The 22,797-nt window shown below is 39.1% G+C and overlaps 1 long non-coding RNA gene across 1 annotated transcript; it reads left to right on the forward strand.

Moving 5' to 3' along the window:
• Positions 1–854: 854 nt before the first annotated feature.
• On the forward strand, positions 855–4,910 carry LOC125124364 (uncharacterized). Its single transcript, XR_007134293.1, has 4 exons — positions 855–1,030; positions 2,089–2,213; positions 3,364–3,490; positions 3,580–4,910. It is a non-coding gene; the product is annotated as an uncharacterized LOC125124364 (long non-coding RNA).
• Positions 4,911–22,797: the final 17,887 nt, after the last annotated feature.

Here is a 22,797-nt window from a genome sequence, read left to right on the forward strand (position 1 = left end):
TAGACTCCTGAAGGTATTCTGAGCAGGGAGAACAAGAAAACTATGACCAGTTCAATATTACCAGATATTCTTCTTGACAAACATTTAAAAATACATACTGAATTAGAAAAAGATTATATATACATATATAGACTACACACACACACACACACACACAATATATGCACTGATCTCTTTGTTGTGCTCCAAGAGTATATACCTGTTTTTCTCACAAACTTAGCATTTCAAAACAGTTTTTTTTAAGTTTTGGAGAGGCCAGTCAATCAGTTTAAGTAACGGCCAATTTGAAATTTTTCCTGAGATTTTAACATGCCTCTTTAAAAAACTGTACACAATTGCAATCAGAGCAAAGACAACTTGCTTTTATAATGAAGTAGCTTAATTCTTTTCTTAAAGGTGTAACTTGATTAATTTCTTTTATGAAGCTAAGCAGGATGATCCAAAAGAAAGATGTCATGTAGCTACAGAGTATTATTATTCATTGTTACAATAAAGGCCAGGATAATAACAAGCCAATAATAGAATGTGAATAGGCTTCAGAGCAATGACACAATGGAATTTACAGAAGGCAGCATGCAGCTTTAAAGAAAACAGGATAAGGACCTCTCATGGCAAAAAAAAAGAAAAAAAGAAAAAAAATGACCTTGTTTATCCCAGTGAAAACGAAATAAAAACCTGCTATCTGTGGGTCTCTATTCCAGCTTCACATTTACACTGTCAGGAGACATTCAGATCTGGAGAAGAACACATGGGCCCTTTCCCAGCGGATGCAGGGAGAAAAGTTCCTCCTATCGCTTTGTGTTTAATGTTATGAATCTGACTTCCTTGTCAACATCAAGATTCATGACAGCAAACAGAGAGCTCATGAAGCCCGCATTTCTGTGGGTTGGGAATAGATTAGAGTATTTAGACAGCTTTCATGTCCAGTCCCTGCCAGTCTTGCTGGACATAAAAGAAACTTCAGAAAATTCTCCAGATCTACTACAGACTCCGAGTGAGATCCAGGGAGGAGGAGCATTACTTGCTGAAGGTAAGTGTCATGAATACATGACAACCTTAGGGGAAACTCCTGTTCTTCTGCGAATAAAAAAATGCACATTGATCCTAAATAAAATTAGTGATGTGTGTTGAGGAAATTTTCCATGTCTCTGTCATAATGGGCTAGTGAAAAACTACCTAAGGGAGACAGTATATATATACACGTGTTTTACACTTGCCAGTTGAATTAGGTAGCAATTTTTCTGCGTTCCACAACAAGTGTCTCCAGTGGTGGTTTGAATTCTACTCTGAGTCACCATACTTCATGACTCTGCCCCAGATTCGCTCCTTCTTTGGTTAGTCAACACTTATTAGGAAATAATTATGTACAAAGTACTGCGTTATGTTATAGAGATATACATTTAAATGACAACCTGAGCTCAAAAAGCTTAGTCCAAAGAAAATGCAGACACCCCCCTTCAAAAAATGTTAACACAGAGTTGCATATAGATTGCTCGAGAAAGGATGGCATTTCTGAGGAGGTCTGATTGTAAGAGTCAGGGGCTGTTTCTTGAGGACATAACATATGGACTTGATTTTGTGAGATGATTATGTGCTTGAAAAAGAGGAAGGAAGAAGTGCTACGGTTAGAAGGAACAGCATGTACCAAACTGTGGAGCAAAAAATAAACAATACGTTACATTAGAAGAATAGCTTGTGTGACAGAGTATTGGAATATAGGCTCCTTACTGCAGTTGGGGGAGAAGGGCAGATAAAACTAAAAGAGCTGATTGGTGAGATTTGCTAAAAACTATGCTACGTGGAAATTTCAAACTTTAGTATACATTACATTTGCTATGGTATTTAAGGTGATTTCTGGGTTAGATATATAATGTTGATGAAAGTGGCCGGAGGAGGTGGTAAGAGAGCTAGAAAGGCTCAAATGAATGAGAGGGAATCAGGGCAATATGAGAGCAAGATGCACAGGGAGAAATGAAATTCAGAAACACATTAGAGAGGAAATGGGAAGAACTTACTGACATACGTCAACATACACAAAAATGAGCTCGTGTTCATCTTGAGATGCTGTGTAAACATCGATGTTTCTAGGGAGGAAGCTGATGGAGTAGCGGAGAGAAAGTAAAGCCCTTCAGGAGCCGAAGGAGCGTGTATATTCAAGAGGCGATGTCCAGGAACAAGGTGAACCGGGGCTGAAGACATGCTCTGAACTGCAGGTAGGGTTTGGGAGTCAGCATGGTGGCGGTGATCTTTCAAGGGAAAACAGTCTAGAGGCTGTATCTTTCAGGATGTGTGTTCCCATGATGACACCCCAGTTCCTAACCTTGCTTGTCATCCTTTTCAAAAGATCCTCGCCTAAATCTACTGTATGAATTGATAGCCACCTTTTAATGGTACACACCTACTTTCCAAAGGGTTTGACCTTCTCCTGGGTTTCCTCATTCTCCAGCAAAATATGTCTACACATTTGTTTTATATAGTCTAGGAAAACAATCCACGGGGCTTTGATCAAAAGAATCCAGGGTGTCTGCAAGGATTTTATATCTAGTCTAAGTCTCCCTGTGAGTGTGGCATGTAAATATGTCTTTGATTTTTGAGCATTCAGTGTATGTATAACCATTGGAGTACAAGTATACTAAAAACCGATCTTAATTAAATATACCTGGGGTCTACATGGGGTGCTTCATGTTGGGCTACCTGATGTTGGACCTGCAGGTTCACTTATGCTTCCAATACCTCTAAATGGACTCTTGCTCATCCACAGACAAGATTATTAGCAACTGTGTTCCATACACTATGGAGCCAGAGGCATAAGCTGTGTCTATCCTGGCAAATGCTTTCTGGTCTTGCCACATTTCCCAGCAGAAGTGACTCCCCCTCTGTCTTTAGAACAGATTTACCCAAGTGGAGTCTGTGCCAGGTGTTTTCGTCCATTCAAGCCTTTTGTTGACACTTGTTCATCCAGTGAAAGGCAGATGATAATGGGGGTGAGGAGTGGCTGAAACATGTAAATGTGGAGAAAGAAGTTGACAGTGATGGGAAAGGGAGTGAAGGATACATCTGGAAGGATTTGGGGGACAAGAAAGATGTGAGAACATTTGAAGTCTGAGAGAAAAGCCCAACTGTGGAGGATGAGATTGAAGGTACTGAAGAGACAGTGTAAGGGATGGTTCAGGAGCTCAGAGGAGGCAGGAGAGTTTGAAATAAAGGATTTAGGAAGTGGAAGCATCTAAAATTGTTGGTTCCTCTTCCCTGACAATGGAAGAAATGGAAGAGAATAACAAGAGCATTTTTATGTTTCCCTATCAGAAGTTCCAGACTAAAAGAAAAGCTATTTAAGGATGGAAGCCTATTTTATTCCCCCAGGGTCTGTGTCTGTCCCCTTGTTTGCACAAATGCAAACCGAGGCTTGAAGGGAACAGAAAAGAGGTGAAGTGCCTGCCAATAATAAGCCTATGCTTCAGTGGAGAAGGCAAATCAGTAAGAAATTATGGTAAGTGACTACACATGATGTTACAAGTTGATAAAGCGATTTTGTGATAATTTTCTAAATATGGTCATCTTGCTCTTGTATCAAAACAGGAAGGGACTGAGGAATCACTTACAAATGCGAATGCTTTTTACAAGAAAGAAAATGTTCACCGTAAAAGAATTGGCACTAATCTACAATTGTCATAGAATGGAAAATATAATTTTGCAGGATTATAGAATTTAAGGATTTTTGGCTCTGCTCTGATTTGGATCACTGCATAACAACTTCAAGAACTTGAGAGTTGGAGAAACCATGCACACAAGAAAAACGTTAGAATGATTTTGGATTAAACTCACCAGCTTCAGAAATGCCTAATTAAAACTGATACTAGAATTAAATATTAGAAAGGTAAATAGGACCATTATACAAAAATCACAGCCATGAATCCATGAAACACCAACAGCAGATGGAGGATAGGAAGGGAGGAGAGAACCGTGGGTTTGACAACTGAAACTCAATAATAAATCAACCATATCAGAAGACACTGTATATGGCCTATTCCTTCTCTCATTCTCTATCACACAAACACACTTGCTCATGCAGAGAGGAGGGTTTGATACAATTCCTCCTACAGAAAGAAACTGTGGGGTGTTTCCCACAGGCATATGCATTTAGTTCTAGTTCAGGCTAGAGAATCTGGGTTTCATTCCCAGTCCCACAGGACTCTGACTCAAAATCACCATGCTGAGAAGTTGCTAAAATAAATATTTTCTTTTAAAACTCTTAAAGCACTGTAAAGAAGTGTGTTATAACTACTTAATGATATGTTACCCAAATTGGCAAACCAAAACAGCAGTAATACTATGAGGTGTATCACAGCAAAATAGCAAATGATGGCTACGAATGACATTTGGGTCAATGGGACATCTCTGAGCATGAACCACTGTGATTACAGAACTTAAAAGGCAACCATGCAACAGGTTTAAGACAAAATAAAGCAGAAGATCTATTTTCTGTTTTAATCAGGAAATACATGTTTCTCATCTGTTTTTCGGATGGAAACAATCTCTATTCCTTCCTCAGAGAGTTATAATTTTGTTCAGAGAAGCAAACTGCCCAACCCTGGTGATGCAGAAGATATTCATGGAAATTAGGGGTGACCATGTGACCTGTTTAGCCAATGAGATCTGAACAGAACTTTGCTGAGAAAGATAACACCAAAGAAAGCTTTCTTCATCAAAGCGGACAGATGAGGAAGGGTCAGTTCTTCACTGTTTCTTTCTGTCTCCCACACAGATGGAATGGCTGGATCTACAGCAGCTATCTTGTGACCATGAGACAAACATGAAGATGAAAATCAACACCCTGAGATACCTAATCAGAAAGGAGGAAAGATCCTAACTGCAAATAAACCAACACTACCAACAATAAAACTGGATATTTTTTCATGCAAGAAAAAGTGCATCCCAATGTTTCAGCTATTTTTTGTTAACATACTGTTGCTTGCAACCAAGTATATCCCTAACCAACTACCACGGATTTCCTTAGTCAGTAAGACTTTCCTTAGCATCTGGTCAAACTCTTGTTTTTCTCTGGCACTTAGTTTGCTAGAGAAGTCCAATATAAAGTCTTCAAAACATTCTGCCTTCACTTTTTATCAATTTTCTTATCAGTTGTTGTTATTACATTCTATTGTCCACCGCTTGCCTGTTTTTCTGACTTAGTAACCTTTTCATCCCCCTTATCCTCTGTCTACTTCATAATTGAAAGTGTGCTTAAACTAGTTCATTCTCATTTTGCCTCTCACTCCCACCCAATTCTCATCACAATAAAAGGTACCCCTTATCCATGCCCACCACCACAGTCCTGCCTCAGAACCTTGTTCTGATCCTAGGTCATGATGAGTCCCACTTCCTTTAGTCATTCATCAGTACTTACTGAGCCCATGCATATGTTGTGAGCAGGACAGAAAAGAGAATTGCTAAGTTCTGGATTCCAAAGACAGAATACCCAAGATCAAATCCTGTGACTTTCGACAGTTTATTAAACTTTCAGTACATCAATGTCTTCATTCATAAAGTGGAGATAATAATATCCCATATACTTCTTAAGATCTTGTATTAAGTGAGTTGATGCATGTAAAAGTACTTAGCACTGTGTCTAGCTTACCGTAAGAACTCAGTACACATTATTTATGAACCATGACATTTACAAAGTTGTTTAACCTACCCTTGTGCAATCAGGAGCTTAAATCAGTGTGCAGGAGGTGGAGTGGCTAAGAAATCTCAATACAAATTACAATTTAAAATGAAATATTTGTGCCTGTAGGGAAGAGTGAAGACAAAGAAAAAACTATTTCCGTCTTGGGTGATACAGATGCTGGGAAAGGAAGATTTTTAGCTTAGTCTAAACTAATAAATGCAGGACTCCTCTTTTCCCCTCTTCTTAGGTAATGAGAATGTTACTCTAAACAGTCTGAGGATGGAGAAATTATGTGAGTCAATGGAGCTACTGGTGAAGGTCATACAGAGAGCGAAAGTGGAGATATGTGCTCCGCTCTGGCTGACTTCACGGGCCCCTGGATGCAACCAGCTCTCTGTGGCCCTTCAGGAAAAGGCTCTTTTATTGTTTGTTTGTTTGCTTGTTTTGTTTTGTCTTTAGGGCTACACCTGCAGCATATGGAAGTTCCCAGGCAAGGGGTCAAATCAGAGATGTAGCTGCCAGTCTACGCCACGGCCACAGCAATGTGGGATCCAAACTGCATCTGGGACCTACACCACAGCTCACGGCAAGGCTAGATCCTTAACCCACAGAGTGAGGCTAGGGATAAAACCTTCATCCTCATAGATTCAAGTTGGGTTCTTAACCACTAAGCTACAACAGGAACAATAGGAAAAGAATCTTTTAATTTCTTGTCCAGTCCCAACCTTGTAGACCAGGCTGACTTTTTGATGGTAGAGATGAAACAGTTTTAGTGTGAGTCCCACCAGGGGTATGGGGCAGAGAAGAGCTGAGCCTGCTGTACGTGTTCCAAGTGCTGCTTGTGCACTAGGTGACCAGGTGCTGGGCAGAAGAAGAGTCTGTCTGGGGAGGATTCACACTATAGGGAGGGGCCATGGTGATCCAGCTGATCCTGGAATACTGGGCCCATAGGTACGTCAGTCTAACATAGAGCTCTGGCTCAGGTTAATGTGACAACAATGCCTTCTCTGATTGTGTTCTGAGAGAAGGAAAGCCCTATGTGCTGTGTTTTGGGATCTTGCCACAGTGTTCCAGAGCCACCATTTTAATACATGACCTTGTGCCAAGGAGCACACCAGAGACGACAATGTGCTCCAGGGTCTATATCATGGGCTCCCTCTGTTTTCTACTTATTAACTCCCCCACACCAGCTAATTCCCCCATTTTGGAAATTCCCATTAAATAAATAAATATTTAATATATAATAATTACTATCTTAATACATTATACTTTTTATATTTAAATAATAAATTTAGTACTTAAAAATAACATATTTAATGTAACTTTTCAAAATATACACACACCCATTTTCTAGTTCCAACAATTTATAATCACTAAAGCACTTTGAAAGAGTCACTTAAAACACATATATCTTATTAGGATAGTCACCCAAGACACCTTGCTCTATATTTGCCTAACTATTTAAAGCTGTATGTAAACAAATGCTTATGAATATTAAAAATATAAATACTCAAGGATTTATATAAATGCTTGCTCTGTATTTATTACACAAATAAGTGCCCTAGAGGCCTTATACAGAACAAGGAATGTTTGTCTTAAGGTATTTTCTGTCTTTGTATCACCTAGAATCAGACAGCAATCTCTCTAGTCAAAGGGAAAGAAAGCCCCCACCACACACAGACACACAGACACACACACACAGACACACACACACACACACAAATCGCATCTCTGGCAAGACACCTGTTATGCTTCCGTTTTTGTTTGGCCACATAGCTTTAATATCTGTCTATACCCATGGATTTATCTGATACTTAAAACTCCTGACCTCTTCCATCACACTGTCCTCCTCCCTCTGCTCTTTTCCCTGCCCTCTGTTACCTCCTTGTGTTAGTTAAGTTCATATCTCTCGACCCACAAGACTGAATGCAGGGGTCACGACCTGTTCATCCACAAATCACCTAGAATAAAATGCATAAATATACCAGCTAATGTGCATCCTACAAAGCAAAGACCCACAATCTCTGCTGCCCACGCTCCTACAGCACACGCTCTCTGGACATCACGCTCCTGAACGGCTGAATCATAACCACCTCCTGCTCCTAGCGTATCAGATTGATGCTGCCCAACTTGGTTGTGGAGATCTGTCCACACACCTGCCTGTCTCACAGCTGGTATCACCCCTCTCCCAGAGGATCCATGATCAACTAAAATGAGGCCACGCCCACTTCCTCATCCAGATCATGCCCCTTCTTCTGCGCCCTGGCACGTTCTATTCCCTCTCTCCTTTTCTCTGCCAACAGTCTTTCAGCGCCTCCAAACATCCCTGCATGAAGAAGAAACCACTCCCCCAACCTTTCATTTTCAGCTTGCTCCGGAGGGCTTCTGGCCTCACTTCCTTTAATTTCCATCTCTTCTTCTTTAGCAAAGACTTTATTCATGAGGGACTCACCTTCCTTGCCTGGGCCGTCTGTTTTCCTAACTGGACCCAGTCTGTTGAAAGCTGATGTTTTTTTCATCGCGCCAGCTGAGCCTAGTGCAGTTTTTCATCAGGAACACACTCAATAAATGTCATTGATCGATATGCAGCAATAAAGATTTTGTTTGTAGGATAGCAACTTCTCCCACAAAAAGAGGATGAACTTCTTGACCTCCAAGTGGCTGCTATTGTTGTTTTGAAACATGCAACACAATAATATATTCCTAAGCATGTTTCTCTCCATGTTTCACCCCACTTAGACTAATGAAAGAAATTCATCATTTATGTGCTTGTTTCAATTGCAATGTACTAGAAATGCTATAGCAAAAAAAAAAAAAAGAAAAGAAAAGAAATCTATGGCTATAGACTGCTTCTAGAAATAAAAATATCTGCCCCTTCTTTATGATTGAAAAAAAAGAGAGAAGAAAAATACTTTGTGCTGGCAAGGGGCAAGTTCAGGCATCTAATGGATCTTTTTGTCAGCTGTCATTTGTTTCTACCAAGTGCTACATACCCTTTACCGGAGATAAATACCACTCATGTCTACAGGCAGACCCGGGCTGGCTTGGGGTGGGTTGTAGGCATTTCAAAGGCATTCTTTTCCTACATTTCTGCCTGTGTTGTTCAAGTGCCTATTTTCAATTTGCAGTTGTGCCGGGAAAATGTTTTGATTCTTGATTTAAAATGTGAACTCCCAGAAGGTTCCAAGAGGGTTTCAGGCAGAGAGATAAAGCCTGTCTCTTTATGCCTCTATGCAGCATGTGCTCTGTGGCAATAATACATACCCCACACTGTGCTCAAATCCCTAGTTTTATGAAAGTCAGTCCAATTCCTATTTGGTGGGTCTTCTGACATGCAAGTACTGCTCCCTGAGGAAGCAAGCTCGTGGCAGCACTGTCTCTCTCATCCTTTGTTTCCCACACTCTATGTGATTCTCAGGAAAATGCTAGCATGAAAGGTGCAGGAGAAACTGCAGTGAAAGTCAGCTTTAAACACTATATCTGACACTGCTGACTACAGGTAAAAAAAAAAACTCTGTTTTATGAAGATAACAAGGCCCAGGTTCTACGCTTTGAGTTGGGGTGAAATAAACATTCAGGCACCAACCAGACCAGTCCCAAACTACCTAGGCCAACGAAGGGCCCACAGACTCTTTTTTCCCAGGTAATATAATCTGCAAATAAATCATGTCCAAGAAAGCTGAGTGAAAGTTTAAATACATTATGAGCTAAGACTGTTAAGCCAAGAACATACAATCAGACTCTGTCTGTAGCCAGAGGGGTTTGATCTCACCTCGGAAACAGCCTCCCATCTAACAAAACACCAAAAACGGCTTCCAAAAATTTTACCACTGGAGCCAAAATGTATCTTTCATCGTGTTAGCCAAGTGCTGTAAACTCCTTGGAGAGAGGATTCTATATTTATGCAGAATGTTGTCATCTAGTTGCTGGTATTTACTAGATTTTATTTTGTAACATTTTTTTCCCCCAATCAAACTAGCTGGACTGAATTTCGAAACTGAGCTTTCTTTTTGGTGGGGATAGTGGGGATGGTGGGGAATGGGGAGGTTGAAGAGCATCAAATCAAAATCTAATGAAGTTTCTAATGATCAAATAAATAATCACTTGACATTTATTGCCATGCTTCGCAATCTGCAGAAATGGAATAGAGCAGAGATGCCGAAAGCCCCATTTCCCATAGATTTACATTATGCTACCACACAGAATTAAGCTGACATAAGCTCTTTAAGACCCACTAAAGCAGCAGATTTTACACAACTTGTTTAGATATTTTTATTTTTTTACTATATTCCCTGAGTAACTTTTTCTATCCATTTTCTGTTCCTTGTTCTTTTGAGAGGCCTGCTGGAGCCTTCTCTTCATGTCATTTCAGGCTATAACCCTGCAGTTTGAGTTTATCTTAGCTGTAAAATGCAACAGTAATTTATATGCTCCCTTACTCCAGCCTCCTCTGAGGCACTGGCTGCCAGCTGTCTACCCAGCAGTTTAAAGAAAGAGCTGTAATGAGCAGGAGTGCAGCGGGGGAGGGGGCGGCGCCACATCAGAGTGCTTTATTTCTGCTTCCTTAGTGAGCCCAGGATCCACATAAATGGCATTTGCTGGTGCTGACTGACAGCGCCATAACCTCCTCCCTCCCCTTCGGCACCCCTCCCCCTCCCGTCTCACACCAGCCTTATGGGGACAGGTTTTCTTGTTTCTTCTTTTCATTTCTGAGTCAAGAAGAACAGAGTGAAAAGATGAGAGGGAGCCTGGGGCAGCTGTGATGTGGTGTGGGGTGTGAGTTTCAAGGGCAAACCTTGCCCCTCTACATCAAGAATGTGCTCTTAGAGCTGCAAGACAAAGCTTCCCAGTAGCTTAATGCACTCCACACTGTTAGATTTTGGCTGGGCTATTGTGGGTATATTTTTTTGATGTGATTCAGTTGAGGTTTCTTTTCTTTTTAAAAATATTCCAGCAGTAGGGTCATTTCCCTCATATTAAAAAAAAAAAAATAGGGCACAGTCACTTTTGTCTCAAATCCAAAATCTATTCACTCAGCACACTATTTCTCCAATTTCAGGGGGTAAAATATGTCCCTTTTCATACACAGTAGCATATACAACAAGTTCAGGGAGTGCAATTCAGCACAAAGCAGCCACAAAGGATTTTCCCCTTACACTGCTAAAATCATATGGCTCATTTTTGCTGGTCCATTGAAAAAATCCCACTGGACAAAACTGAAAGAAATATATATATATATATATATAGAGAGAGAGACCCAAATATAAAGAAAGGCACTGGCAAAGGATCCCATTCCTTCCCTGTGATATTTTTCAATGTGTTGACTATTAACGTATCCAAGGAAGACCTTGTCACTTTAGGATTCATATCTCCCACATCTCCCTTTAGCTTTGTGTAATCTTGATTCGTGAGATATCTCAGCAGACATGGGCAAAGCAAAATTGACAAGCTATATTGAACAAAGCTGAGCTCCAGATCAGTGGAATGCAGTTGGAAGGAAGGAGGGAGCAGTATTTAACTCTTGCAGGTTCTGGTCCTGATTCAGTCACAACAGAAAGGTCTTTATGTATTATCTGTCTTGCCTTCATCAAGTCTACTGGCCACAACCATATGTCTACTGAGAAATGATTCAGCAGTCTGACAAAGACTTCAAATATCATTTCTGTGTGTGACACTCATTATTTATTCTTCTGCAGCTGAAAAATATAGAAAAGATGCTCATATTTTGGAAATGTAAATTTCCCTGAGGCTTCACAATGCGAAGGGTCCATAAGAGCTTCTCTCTGTTTTAACATGATAGCTTTCTAATGTTTTATGATGAATATAATTTTGGGGGAATTTACCAACAGAAAATAGGAGAAAACTAACTGGAGATTACCCTCTTTCTCTATTAATCCTTTTACATTTTTTAGTAACATGTTAGAGTCTCTCCCAACTTTCTTCTTATTTCCTTTCCAAATGGTACTAGATTTATAAAGAATGTAAGCAGATCAGAAAAGACCCATGCGTTTCTGGTGTTTTCTAAATGCACAACACACAGTCCTTTCACTGCTGAGGAATCACAGTACAAATGTACTTCACTGGTTCTAAGACCTTTGAAGGGTGGGGGAACACAACTTGCCACCACAAAATGTCTCTTTGGCATGTGATTATTTCAAACAGAAAACGATCAAGACCCAAAAGCCTCAGGAAGAAACTTCAACTTTCCCCTTAACGGCCTTAAAAATTTATATAGGGGGCCTGTTCCCAAACAGATCTATCACCAGATGTATCTGCAGAGAACCTGGGGAAGGTGTGGTGATGGAAACTCCAGGCAGGACCTAGAGACCAGAGTTTCCATTGTCTCTGCATAACCCAGCAAACAGTTATTTACCAAACACTTGCTTTCTCATCTCTGTGTCAGCTGACTTCCTCCATTCCATCAAGTCCCAGACCACTACCCTCAACATCCTTTTTTTTTTGGATTCTAGTTATTTAATTAAGACATATACAATGTTGTTAAAATATTATTTAGCACCATTAAGCATTTCATTTGATGCTTACAACACATATAAGTTGAAAAACTATTTATTTATTTATTTATTTATTTATTTATTTATTTAAGTCTTTTTGCCTTTTCTAGGGCTGCACCCTTGGCATATGGAGGTTCCCAGGCTAGGGGTCTAATTGGAGCTGTCGTCGCTAGCCTACACCACAGCCACAGCAACACAGGATCCAAGCCACGACTGCCACCTACACCACAGATCACGGCAACACCAGATCCTTAACCCACTGAGCAAGGCCAGGGATTGAACCCGCAACCTCATGATTCCTAGTCAGATTCATTAACCACTGAGCCACGACGGGAACTCCTGAAAAACTATTTAGAATGCAGCAAAATCATGCCAATAAGAAGTGCTTATAGAACTTGTAAGAGTCAGGCACACAAATGCTCTTTGGCTAGGTATATATGCAATGTCAGTGAACTAGAGTGACATTAAAGGTGAATAATTTAATGATTCATCACAATCCACACTAAACACAGTATTTTTTTCTTCAAATTTATTTTGCCTGTCCATTTTCTCTCCCCTTTCATGCATATGTGTAGATCAAATATCAGATTGAAAGTATATATTCACTTACTTTTATTCACAATGTTCTGGCAACAAATACAAACATCTCGCAATAAGCTTAATGTCTAACATGAGATATTTTTCTTATTGTTAGAACATCCTTTTTTGTCTTTAGCTGAAGATGGTGTTTAAGGTGAGGGCTTCAGCCATTATGAGCAGTTACTCAGTTTTCCTGTGTTTCTCCCACATACACATGTTATTAAACTATGATTTGATCTCTCCTGTTAATCTGTATCATGCCAATTTTACTTATTTTTTTTTGTCTTTGTCTTTTTAGGGCCCCACCCACAGCATATGGAGGTTCCCAGGCTAGGGGTCTAATTGGAGCTGTTGCCGCCGGCCTACACCACAGCCACAGCAATGCCAGATCAAAGCCACGTCTGTAACCTACACCACAGCTTGTGGCAATGCCGGATCCTCAACCCACTGAGTGAGGCCAGGGATCAAACATGCAACCTCATGGTTCCTAGTCGGATTCATTAACCACTGAGCCACGATGGGAACTCCTGTCTTGTGTCTAATTTAATCCTTAGACCAGACAGAAGAACTTAGAAGGGAAGAGAAAAATTTCTTCCTCTCCAACAAAAGTACAAAGGCCCAAGAAGTTCTCTAAGAAATAAAGAAACACTTTGGAAAGCCCAAAGAGATATACCCTGTCCTACCTATTAGCCTGAAATCAGAGCAGCTTTCCCGATCTGAAGCAATTTTTTTCCAGACCCTTGACTCACATGGGCTTGAACTGTGCAGGTCCACTTGTATGCAGATATTTTTCATTAGTAAATACTACAGTACTACATGGCCTGTGGTTGATTGATCTGTAGATGCGGAGGAGCTGCAGATAAAGAAGGCCAACTATAAATTATAGATTTCCTATAATTTATAACAGATTAACTCCCAGGTTACTCAACGGTCAATCATGCAGTCACTAGGAAAAACGTAGGACAAGGGGAAAGCAGACTGACCAGATCTACCACCTTTTGGAAAATTCTGTGCCTAAACCATAAATCTCAGAGCAATCACACCTCCTACTTTTTGGGTGTTGGTGGAGGTTTGGGGAAACCATTTTGTACTTAAATGAAAGAATCAATGAAACTGATGTACATGATGATATAATGCAAAGGGCATTTTAAAAATGTGATATTTTAAAAGCTGGAATTGATTGTTGATCTTTTTAAGCCAGCATTTGCTTTTCAATGATATCAAACATGGCCAACTTACTTTAAAGAAATTATCTTCATACTGCATTAATTGTGCTTTGCAGTATGTAAAAAGTTTTATCCATTTCTTTATATTAGAGACTTTCCCACTATAAATTTAAGTCTCTCAATTAAACAAAAACAAAGCAAATATAAAATCTTCAACTACCTCTAATGGTAGAGATAAGCACAATCATTGCTTTCTACCAGGAGGACCTTGTGATAAGAGCAAAAGGGGGGGGGGGAAGGAAAAATGATGCAGGATAAAAAAGTAAGAATTATTTTAAAAGATGTCAGATGTAGACTCTGCTGCAGAGTGACTAGCAGAATGCATGAATTTAACATCTCAGAGGCATGTTATTTCTTTTGGTTATAAGCAGGATCCCTAGAGAAAATGAATCGCCGAATCAAACTAAATGGTACCAACTTTAGAAAATAATACATAAAGAATAATAGTATAGAGTTTGGGCAATAATCAATATGACTCATATATCCTTTTTTAAACTTAATGTCCTTTGCACTAACCAGGATATGAGGCTACGCTTGGGGTTTAAAAATAAACTCCGCAGCAGTGTGTGTGGGACATGGCAGGAGTCAATTCTTTGCCCATTTCCAATCGAAAATTCCGCTTTAGATTAACAAGTCACTTTCAGCACACTCTCACTAAGAGTGGATTAGCCATTGCAATCACTGGCATAGTCAATACTAGCATCTAGTCCCAATTTTCACATCACATGGGTTATCACCCGTCTCTAAATTACTAAATACTAATGTGACCTGACAATGTGACCTGCATTACAAGTTCCTTTTAAACAATCTACATCTTTAGTTTTTCTTAATCTAAATATATATGTTCAGAATATTTACACACACACACACACACACACACACACACACACACACACACACGTACACTGCCTAACTTTGACTGAAAGTATTCTTCTTTTAGATGGATGCTTCACTTTGCACCTGAGTTAACCGAACAGCCATATGAAGCAAAAGTTTTTTTTCTCCACACAGAAACGTAGCAGGTAATAAAGCTCTCTTTGTAGTGAACTGAAAACTCACTATGTAAAAAAGCACTAATGTGGTGACTGTGTTAAACACACATTTATATAAAACAGTTCCGGCCCTGGAGGAGCTTATAACTAATGAGAAGGGAAAAAAAAAATCTTACAAAATTTGGGAAGTGGCCAGCATCAGTGAGAAGTAAGTGCCAAGGGAGTTGGGGGGAGAATAAAGCCGCTCAAACTTGAGAGGAGGGAAGCATTGTTTGGGACTGGGATGGCCCTGGAAGCACACTAGTTGCAAAGTTATGGGCTTAAACCTGGAAAAGGAAAGGGCTAGATACATAAGAATAATGAGAAAGACATGTCAAGCAGGAGAGAGGGGAATGAAAGTAGAAAATGGTATAGAAAATAGCAGGGACATGAACATGGGAGAAAACACTGTTGAAGTGAAAGGTGAACGAATGTTTATTAAGATACTACAGGTGCAAAGCACTGGCTTATTTACTGAGGTTATAAAAGTGAGTGATAAGGTCTCTGACATCCAAAGAGCCTTTAAAACAAAGGTTGACCTTAATTGGCAGCATCATATAATGGCCCTAGGTCCATCCTGGCTCTGTATAAAATGTAGCTGTTGTTACAACTCATTACGTCTCACAAAACAATAAAAACACACCAACTACATTATAGGGACCAAATACATTCAGCACAAATTCATTGAGCTCTTACTATGTCCCAGGGGTCATGCTACATTAGCTATACAGAATTGAGAACATGCCTGGTGATTAGAACAAGAAGGTAGACTAGAAAAGCAGCTAGGAGTATAAGCCTTAAAAATTTTTGACCCAGATTCTAGCTCCTTCCTTCACTTACTGGTCTGCAACCATGGACAATTTAACTTCTCTTAACCTCAGTTTCCTTGTCTTTAAAATAACAGTAACACCTACTCCCTGAAGCTCTTATGAGACGTCTACCATAAAATTCATGAAAAGCACATATCAGTGCTCATAACATGTTAGCTGTTATTAAGAATTCCCCATAACATAAAACTCACTCTCTGCAATCCATAACCTGCTTTCTTCTCTCCCTTATGGGTCAGGCAGACTAACTGCCACCCTGCTTTCTCTGGAATAAGTAGGGGTTGGAGAGAAAATAATAAGAGTAGCTCATGGATCTTAAGAGCATATCGTAATGTACACCAGCTACTGTTCTGAGCACCTTACATGTATGAATTCATAATAATAGGTAAATTATTTCTCAATAAAATATTTACTTGCACTGATTGCAATTATTATAAACTGCTAAATATCATTCAAAAAATTTAACCCAAAATACTGCTGGCATAGAAAAAATTTGGCTGTAGGCAGAAAAGGCAGGGCAAGAAAATGAAAGGTAGAATCTACTTGTTTTATTAAGTAATTTTGTTTCTCTTAAATCTGGGTGTGTGTGTGTGTGTGTGTGTGTGTGTGTGTGTGTGTGGTGGGAAAAATAAGACTGCCACATGTATCCTGACTGTGAGACAAACAGGAGCTGTATGACAACCTCAGCCAGGAGATTATACATAACCAACAGCATGAACATATAAACTGATGAATAAACCCACAGCCTTAGTTTTAACACTTGGGAATTCTCCACACTGTCATATGTAACTGGCTCTAAATTAAACGACAATGAGGAGGGGCATCTTGAAGCAACTGTGACATCCTTGAAGCTTAGGTGTTTGATGTGCTATGTGATGTTTACCTTCCTTATCAACTAATCAGAAATAAATTCAAGCTTCCTTCAGCAAACTGCATGACTGCTATTGAAAACCAAATGCATTTTTAAAATTGAGGGTGTTTTTGCCACATGGAAATAAACACAATGAAGAAACTATTTCATTGCATTGGTAAATATCTGGATTTGAGGAGGAGTTTTCAGGATGACCATAATGATATTGCTTAGAAATAATGTAGCACATTAGACACTTGGAGTTACTCCCTTTAAAAAAAACTTATAAATTTAGACTCAGAATCCATACTGATTATATAACTATTGTCAAAAACTGCAGGACACAATTTCCTATTTCTTGAACCAGGATTTAAGAAACCATTTGAAATATTTTGGGACTTCTAAAAGTATTTACTAAACAATTATTTAAGAAGGTAAAAACAAATAAACAGTAAATAAAGGATTAGTACTTCTATTAACAACATGGAGTGCTTTTAAAAGAAGGGACAATCTGTTTGGCAAAACAAGAAGGTTTGGTCCAGACCAACACTTTAAATCACAAAAGCTAGTTTTGTGATAACTGGGACTCAGAGAGTAATTCTAATTCAATGCTTACCTCACTGTAGAGCGACTTTTGGAAAATAAGCTCATTGAATGATCTAAGACTTATAGGCCCCAACACATTCTGTATTTAACCAGTTACTTCTGGCCTCAAAGCAATGCGGTCTCCATCTTCAGCAGGGAATTTTCTTTCTTGGCCAGAACTTGGAGGTCAGGGGCCAAACCAGAGATAAATCAGTAAAAATCTCTACACTAGAATTTCCTTGTTAGAGGAAAAAATGAAGACAAATGAGGTTTGGGATTTTATTCCTTTTCTTCTAAGTATCATTTGATTTTTCTAGGCAACTCCTTGCTTTTCTTCTTTTTCCTATTTTCCCAAATTTCCATGTTCAACACCATGCCTAAACCCTCTCCAATTTAATTTATTTCTGTTTCATCATTTTCTTCTTCAGAATTTCCTTTGAATCCTTTCCCTTTGTAGATTCCCTTATTCACTTGGGTACCTAATGGATATATGTAAGTATGCGTGCATTTATACACACATATACAATTTTGAAATGAAGATAACTTCAAATGGCAGAAGTTCAGGGTAACCAAGGATAGGGAGGTCATGGTGTTTAGAGGTAGAGTTTACTGATGATGAACTGGAGACCCAGAGAGTCTGACTGGCTTTAAGTCATCTGTGGGCTAATTGCAGAGCCAGAAGCTGATTCCAGGCCTCTCAACTCCAAAGACCTGTCTGCTCTGTGATGCTACAGAGTCTTTTCAAAAACATCAGAAGAAGCATTAATAGAAAGTTCAAGGTTAGTTTTTAATACTGTACTTTTTCCAACAACAATTCACATGTAGCATGAACATCTAAAGATAAATGAGTTTATAAATTTTGGAGATTAATCCCTTGTCAGTTGATTCACTTGCAAAGATTTTCTCCCACTCTGTTAGTTGTCTTTTCGTTTTGTTTAGGGTTTCTTTTGCTGTGCAGAAACTTTTAAGTTTGATTAGGTCCCATTTGTTTATTTTTGTTTTTATTGTCAATACTCTAAGAGGTGGATATGAGAGGATGTTGCTGTCATTTATGCCAGAGAGTGTTTGGCCTATGTTTTCCTCTAAGAGCTTTATAGTGTCTGGTCTTATATCTAGGTCTTTAATCCATTTGGAGTTTATTTTTGTGTATGGTGTTACGGAGCATTCTGCAGCTCCATACCAAAAAAACAAACAACCCCATCCAAAAATAGGCAGAAGATCTAAACAGACAATTCTCCAAAGAAGCCATACACATGGCTAAAAATCACATGAAAAGATGTTCAACATCACTCATTATTAGAGAAATGCAAATCAAAACCACGATGAGGTACCACCTTACACCAGCCAGAATGGCCATCATCCAAAAGTCTACAAACAACAAGTGCTGGAGAGAGTGTGGAAAAAAAGGAACACTAGTACACTGTTGGTGGGATTGTAAATTGGTACAACCACTGTGGAAAGCAGTATGGAGATTCCTCAGAAAACTAAACATAGAACTACCATTTGATCCAGCAATCCCACTCCTGGGCATCTATCCAGAGAAAACCATGACTCACAAAGACACATGTATTCTAATGTTCATTGCAGCACTATTTTCAATAGCCAAGACATGGAAACAACCTAAATGTCCATTGACAGAGGAGTGGATCAAAACAATGTACATATACACAATGGAATATTACTCAGTCGTTAAAATGAACGAAATACCAGGATTTTTAGCAACATGGATGGTCCCATAAATTATCATGCTAAGTGAAGTAAGCCATACAATGAGACACCAACATCAAATGCTTTCATCGACATGTGGAATCATCTGAAAAAAGGACAGACTGAACTTCTTTGCAGAACAGATGCTGACTCACAGACATTGAAAAACTCATGGTCTCTGGAGGAGACAGTTTGGGGGGTGGGGGGATGTGCTTGGGTCGTGGGATGGAAATCCTGTGAAATTGGATTGTTATGATCATTATACAACTACAGATGTGATAAATTCATTTGAGTAATAAAAAAAATAAGTTCAGGCCAAGAAAAAAAAAAAAGATAAATGTGTTTACAAAGTTGGATGCTCAAAAGAAAAACAAAGGAAAGGAAATGAATACCTCAGAAGGGACTCAGATTATGTTACCTGGACTCTTAGTTTTAGGTTCAAGAAGTGAAGTCAGGCAATAGAGGAACCACATGGTTTAGAGATCCTTTGAATTCCTTTAGTCCCTTAGGTCAGTTAAAAGGAAATGATCTGACGGTTCTGCATCTGCTAGTGATTGAAGGCAAATGGGAAGCATTGCTCTAGTTCCCCTTCAAGAAATATATAGTGCACAGGGCTATTGTGAAAGTAAACACTGCAAATCGCAACCGACTCAGTCTGACTAATAAACGTGGAGACACCTCCAACATATGGGGAACTGATGCTTGAACAGACACAGAAGGAGTCACCAAAAACGTGCTAGAGAGAAAAAACAGAAATAATTTATTACAAAGATGTGTGTGTTAGTTCCCATGTTATCCTCAATATTTAGTCTGTTGTAGAGAGTTATATTTACAATGAAACGCTCTTGAGAACTCCCCTACCCTTCCCCCACTTCAGTTCTCTAAACATCCTTCCCAGGCAGTCTACTTGATGACATAATAGAAATCTGATTAGCTAGGGAAACTTCACAGGCATTTAAACTAACATTACTGGTATGTAGCATTGGAAAGTCTCCCATATGGACTTGTAATGGGTTGTGATTAGGTAAAAACAAAATTTGTGTTTACCAAGGGGTACGATTCATAACAAAAAGATATAAAAGTAAGGCCAAGCTATTTGCCCTTATCCTTCTAGGTTAAATCACAAATTACTGCAAAATGGATATTTACCCCTTCCTGGCATGCCCATTTTAATGATGCTTGCTCTTGACCTTTGTGAACTAAAAAAGTCAGGCTCCTCAGAGGGGAGTATGTAGGCAGCAGTGGTACTTGTTTTGGTCCAGCAGGATTTCTATGATCCAAGGGCTGAATGGGAATATTCTGTCTAAGCCAAATGTGTTCTAAGCCAAAAATTTCTCAGGCTCAACTCGAAGTTAACTTCAAATCTGAGTTTGCCAGAAGAGTTAGATGGAGCCAGGAACAGGGAGAGGAGAGGGGGAGATGGAGAGAGAGGGAGAGGGGGAGAGGGGGAGAGAGGGAGAGGGGGGGGAGAGGGAGAGGGGAAGAAGGGGGAGGGGGGGAGAGGGAGAGAGAGAGAGATAGGTCTTTAAGAAAAACAGGTTTAATCCAAGAAATGAAGATGTAAATTGCACTATGCATTTCCTACAGGCTTGGTAAAAACAGCAGATTAATTTACAATCTGTTTTGGTGTCCCCTCAGTCACATGACTCTTCCAAAACCACCAAGTACCCAGCATACTCATACCGACCTCCTAATATCCAAAGACAGACCAAGTCCGATTTTCACTCAGACAGTCTGTTGGTATTATTATTTTCTTTATGATCAATCCTGAAAAGCTTTTTGCGTGGAAAAAACATTTGGCTCACCTTTAACTCTGAAACTAGAAACCTCTGAGAAAAGACTTATCTTGCACAATACTGCTGTGGGATTAAATTTTAGCTTGTTTAAAGAATAGTGTCAAAATCATTTTTCTTTTTCTGGAAAAATGCTTTTACTCTAATGTAAACCCAAGATAATAAAAAAATTGAGTATTAACTATTGCAAAAGAGTTTTCAAAACGAATAAAGTGGCATCAACCTTAAAGAGAATGCAAATTCTGATTAGTAGTCTGGAATGTTTTCACACTTTTTTTTCCTAAAGAATTTTGAAAAACTGTGTCAAGTAAGTGAAGAAAGAGTAATAATAAAGAGATTTGTTGCATTCATGTTCATGTCACATTCAAGAGCCTGTGAAATTATTTTGCACGGGAATCTGAAATGCTAGATCAGTTCTTGGCATAACTCAAAAACGAGCACTTACTTATTCACACTCCTTGGTCTCTTCCAAATATAAAAAGAGCAGCTTTGGAAATGCTTCTGCAAGTGAAATATCTTTGAGAAGAAAATAAAAATCCTCCATTTTAACTCTAGCCATAGGACTCAGATCAATTTGGAGAGGTCTGGCTCTATTAATAACAGTATAGTCTTACTTCTGAAATGGAAGTTTCATTTTGAGAAAAACATCTGACAGAGAAGTTTTATCTTTTTTTTCTTAGGAGAAAGCATAACTAAACAACCTCTTTTTTTTTTTTTTTTTTTGAAGTTCAGATTCTTCAATGTATGAACAATGAAAAGAATTTCTATAGTCAAGAAGGCCCCAGGTGATGTGACCAGGTCTTTCTTCCCTGTGAGTTTTGAATTCCTCTTGGGGCCTCCCACCTTCCTAGGAAGTCTACCCCTTGGTAAAGCTCAAATTTTTTTTTTTGCCAGATATTTATTGCTTCTGCCAACCCTTTGTTTGACTTTTCTTAGCACAGGTGAGGCAAGCTAGAAATGTTTAGAATCATATATTAAATATTAAAAGTTAAAGTTAGTTAATTTAACAGTTAACAACGGCTACTTAGCAGTTAATAGTAAGACATATGGGGCTTTAGTCATAGTGCACGAGGAAGCTGGGAAAGACAATTCTCAGGCTATGGACTTGAAGATGGCAGGGCGTATATTAAACATGGAATGGGCAGTCTCGTGGTTCTGGGCAAATGTTAACTATATATAGTCCATGTTTTGGCTTTGTCAACCTTAATATAGTTACTTTTCTAGTCTTAAATATCCCATAACAACCATATGCTACTGGTTAACACAAATATATTATAGTTCTTTTTTCCAGAGAGGAATAACCAAAATTCTTATCGGTTAATATACCCAGCTTTCTTTCTCTATTTCTACCACTATACAATGATGGACTTTAAGAAGAGAGCTAAATTGTGGCAGTCAGCTCTAACACACCCTACATAAGGAAGCCAGGGAAAAGGAGAAAGTAGAGGGAAATCATATGAGTGAAGAAAACAATCTCAGTTTCTGAAATTGTTATGAGGTTATAGCTGACATTCACAGGTTCCTTCATTCATATCCATCTATACTCCATTTGCCTTCCTTCCGTAGCACCTTAGCTGATTTGGGGTTCTTTGCCAGGTGAAGTTTAGGATGCCTGAGTAGAGACTATATAATCCCTAGAAGAGGCAGTCCCTGTCCCAAGGGGATATTCCTCTTTGTTATTACTGCTAAAAGGCAATCCTGTTTCTCTTGATAACTAGGAAAAATAACCCCACTAAACATAAAGGCCCTCTTTCTTTTCTGGTTTTTTTCTTTCTTTTTTTTTTTTTTTGCTTATGTATTCAGAGGCATGAGGTACCTTTAATGGCCAAGAGTAATATCAAATTTTAATTCAATGGAACTGTTGTTTTTGTCTCCTGGTAAAAGCATCCATACATTGAATCATAATACCTCCTGATTCAGTGAGTTTAGGGAAAAGGTGACAGGGAGCCAAAATTATGGATGTAGATCAGGGACCTCAGGAATGAAGAAGACACTCTCACTTCTGCCTCCTTATTC

This window comes from Phacochoerus africanus, chromosome 4 (genome assembly GCF_016906955.1).
Source record: "Phacochoerus africanus isolate WHEZ1 chromosome 4, ROS_Pafr_v1, whole genome shotgun sequence".
Classification (NCBI taxonomy): Eukaryota; Metazoa; Chordata; class Mammalia; order Artiodactyla; family Suidae; genus Phacochoerus; species Phacochoerus africanus.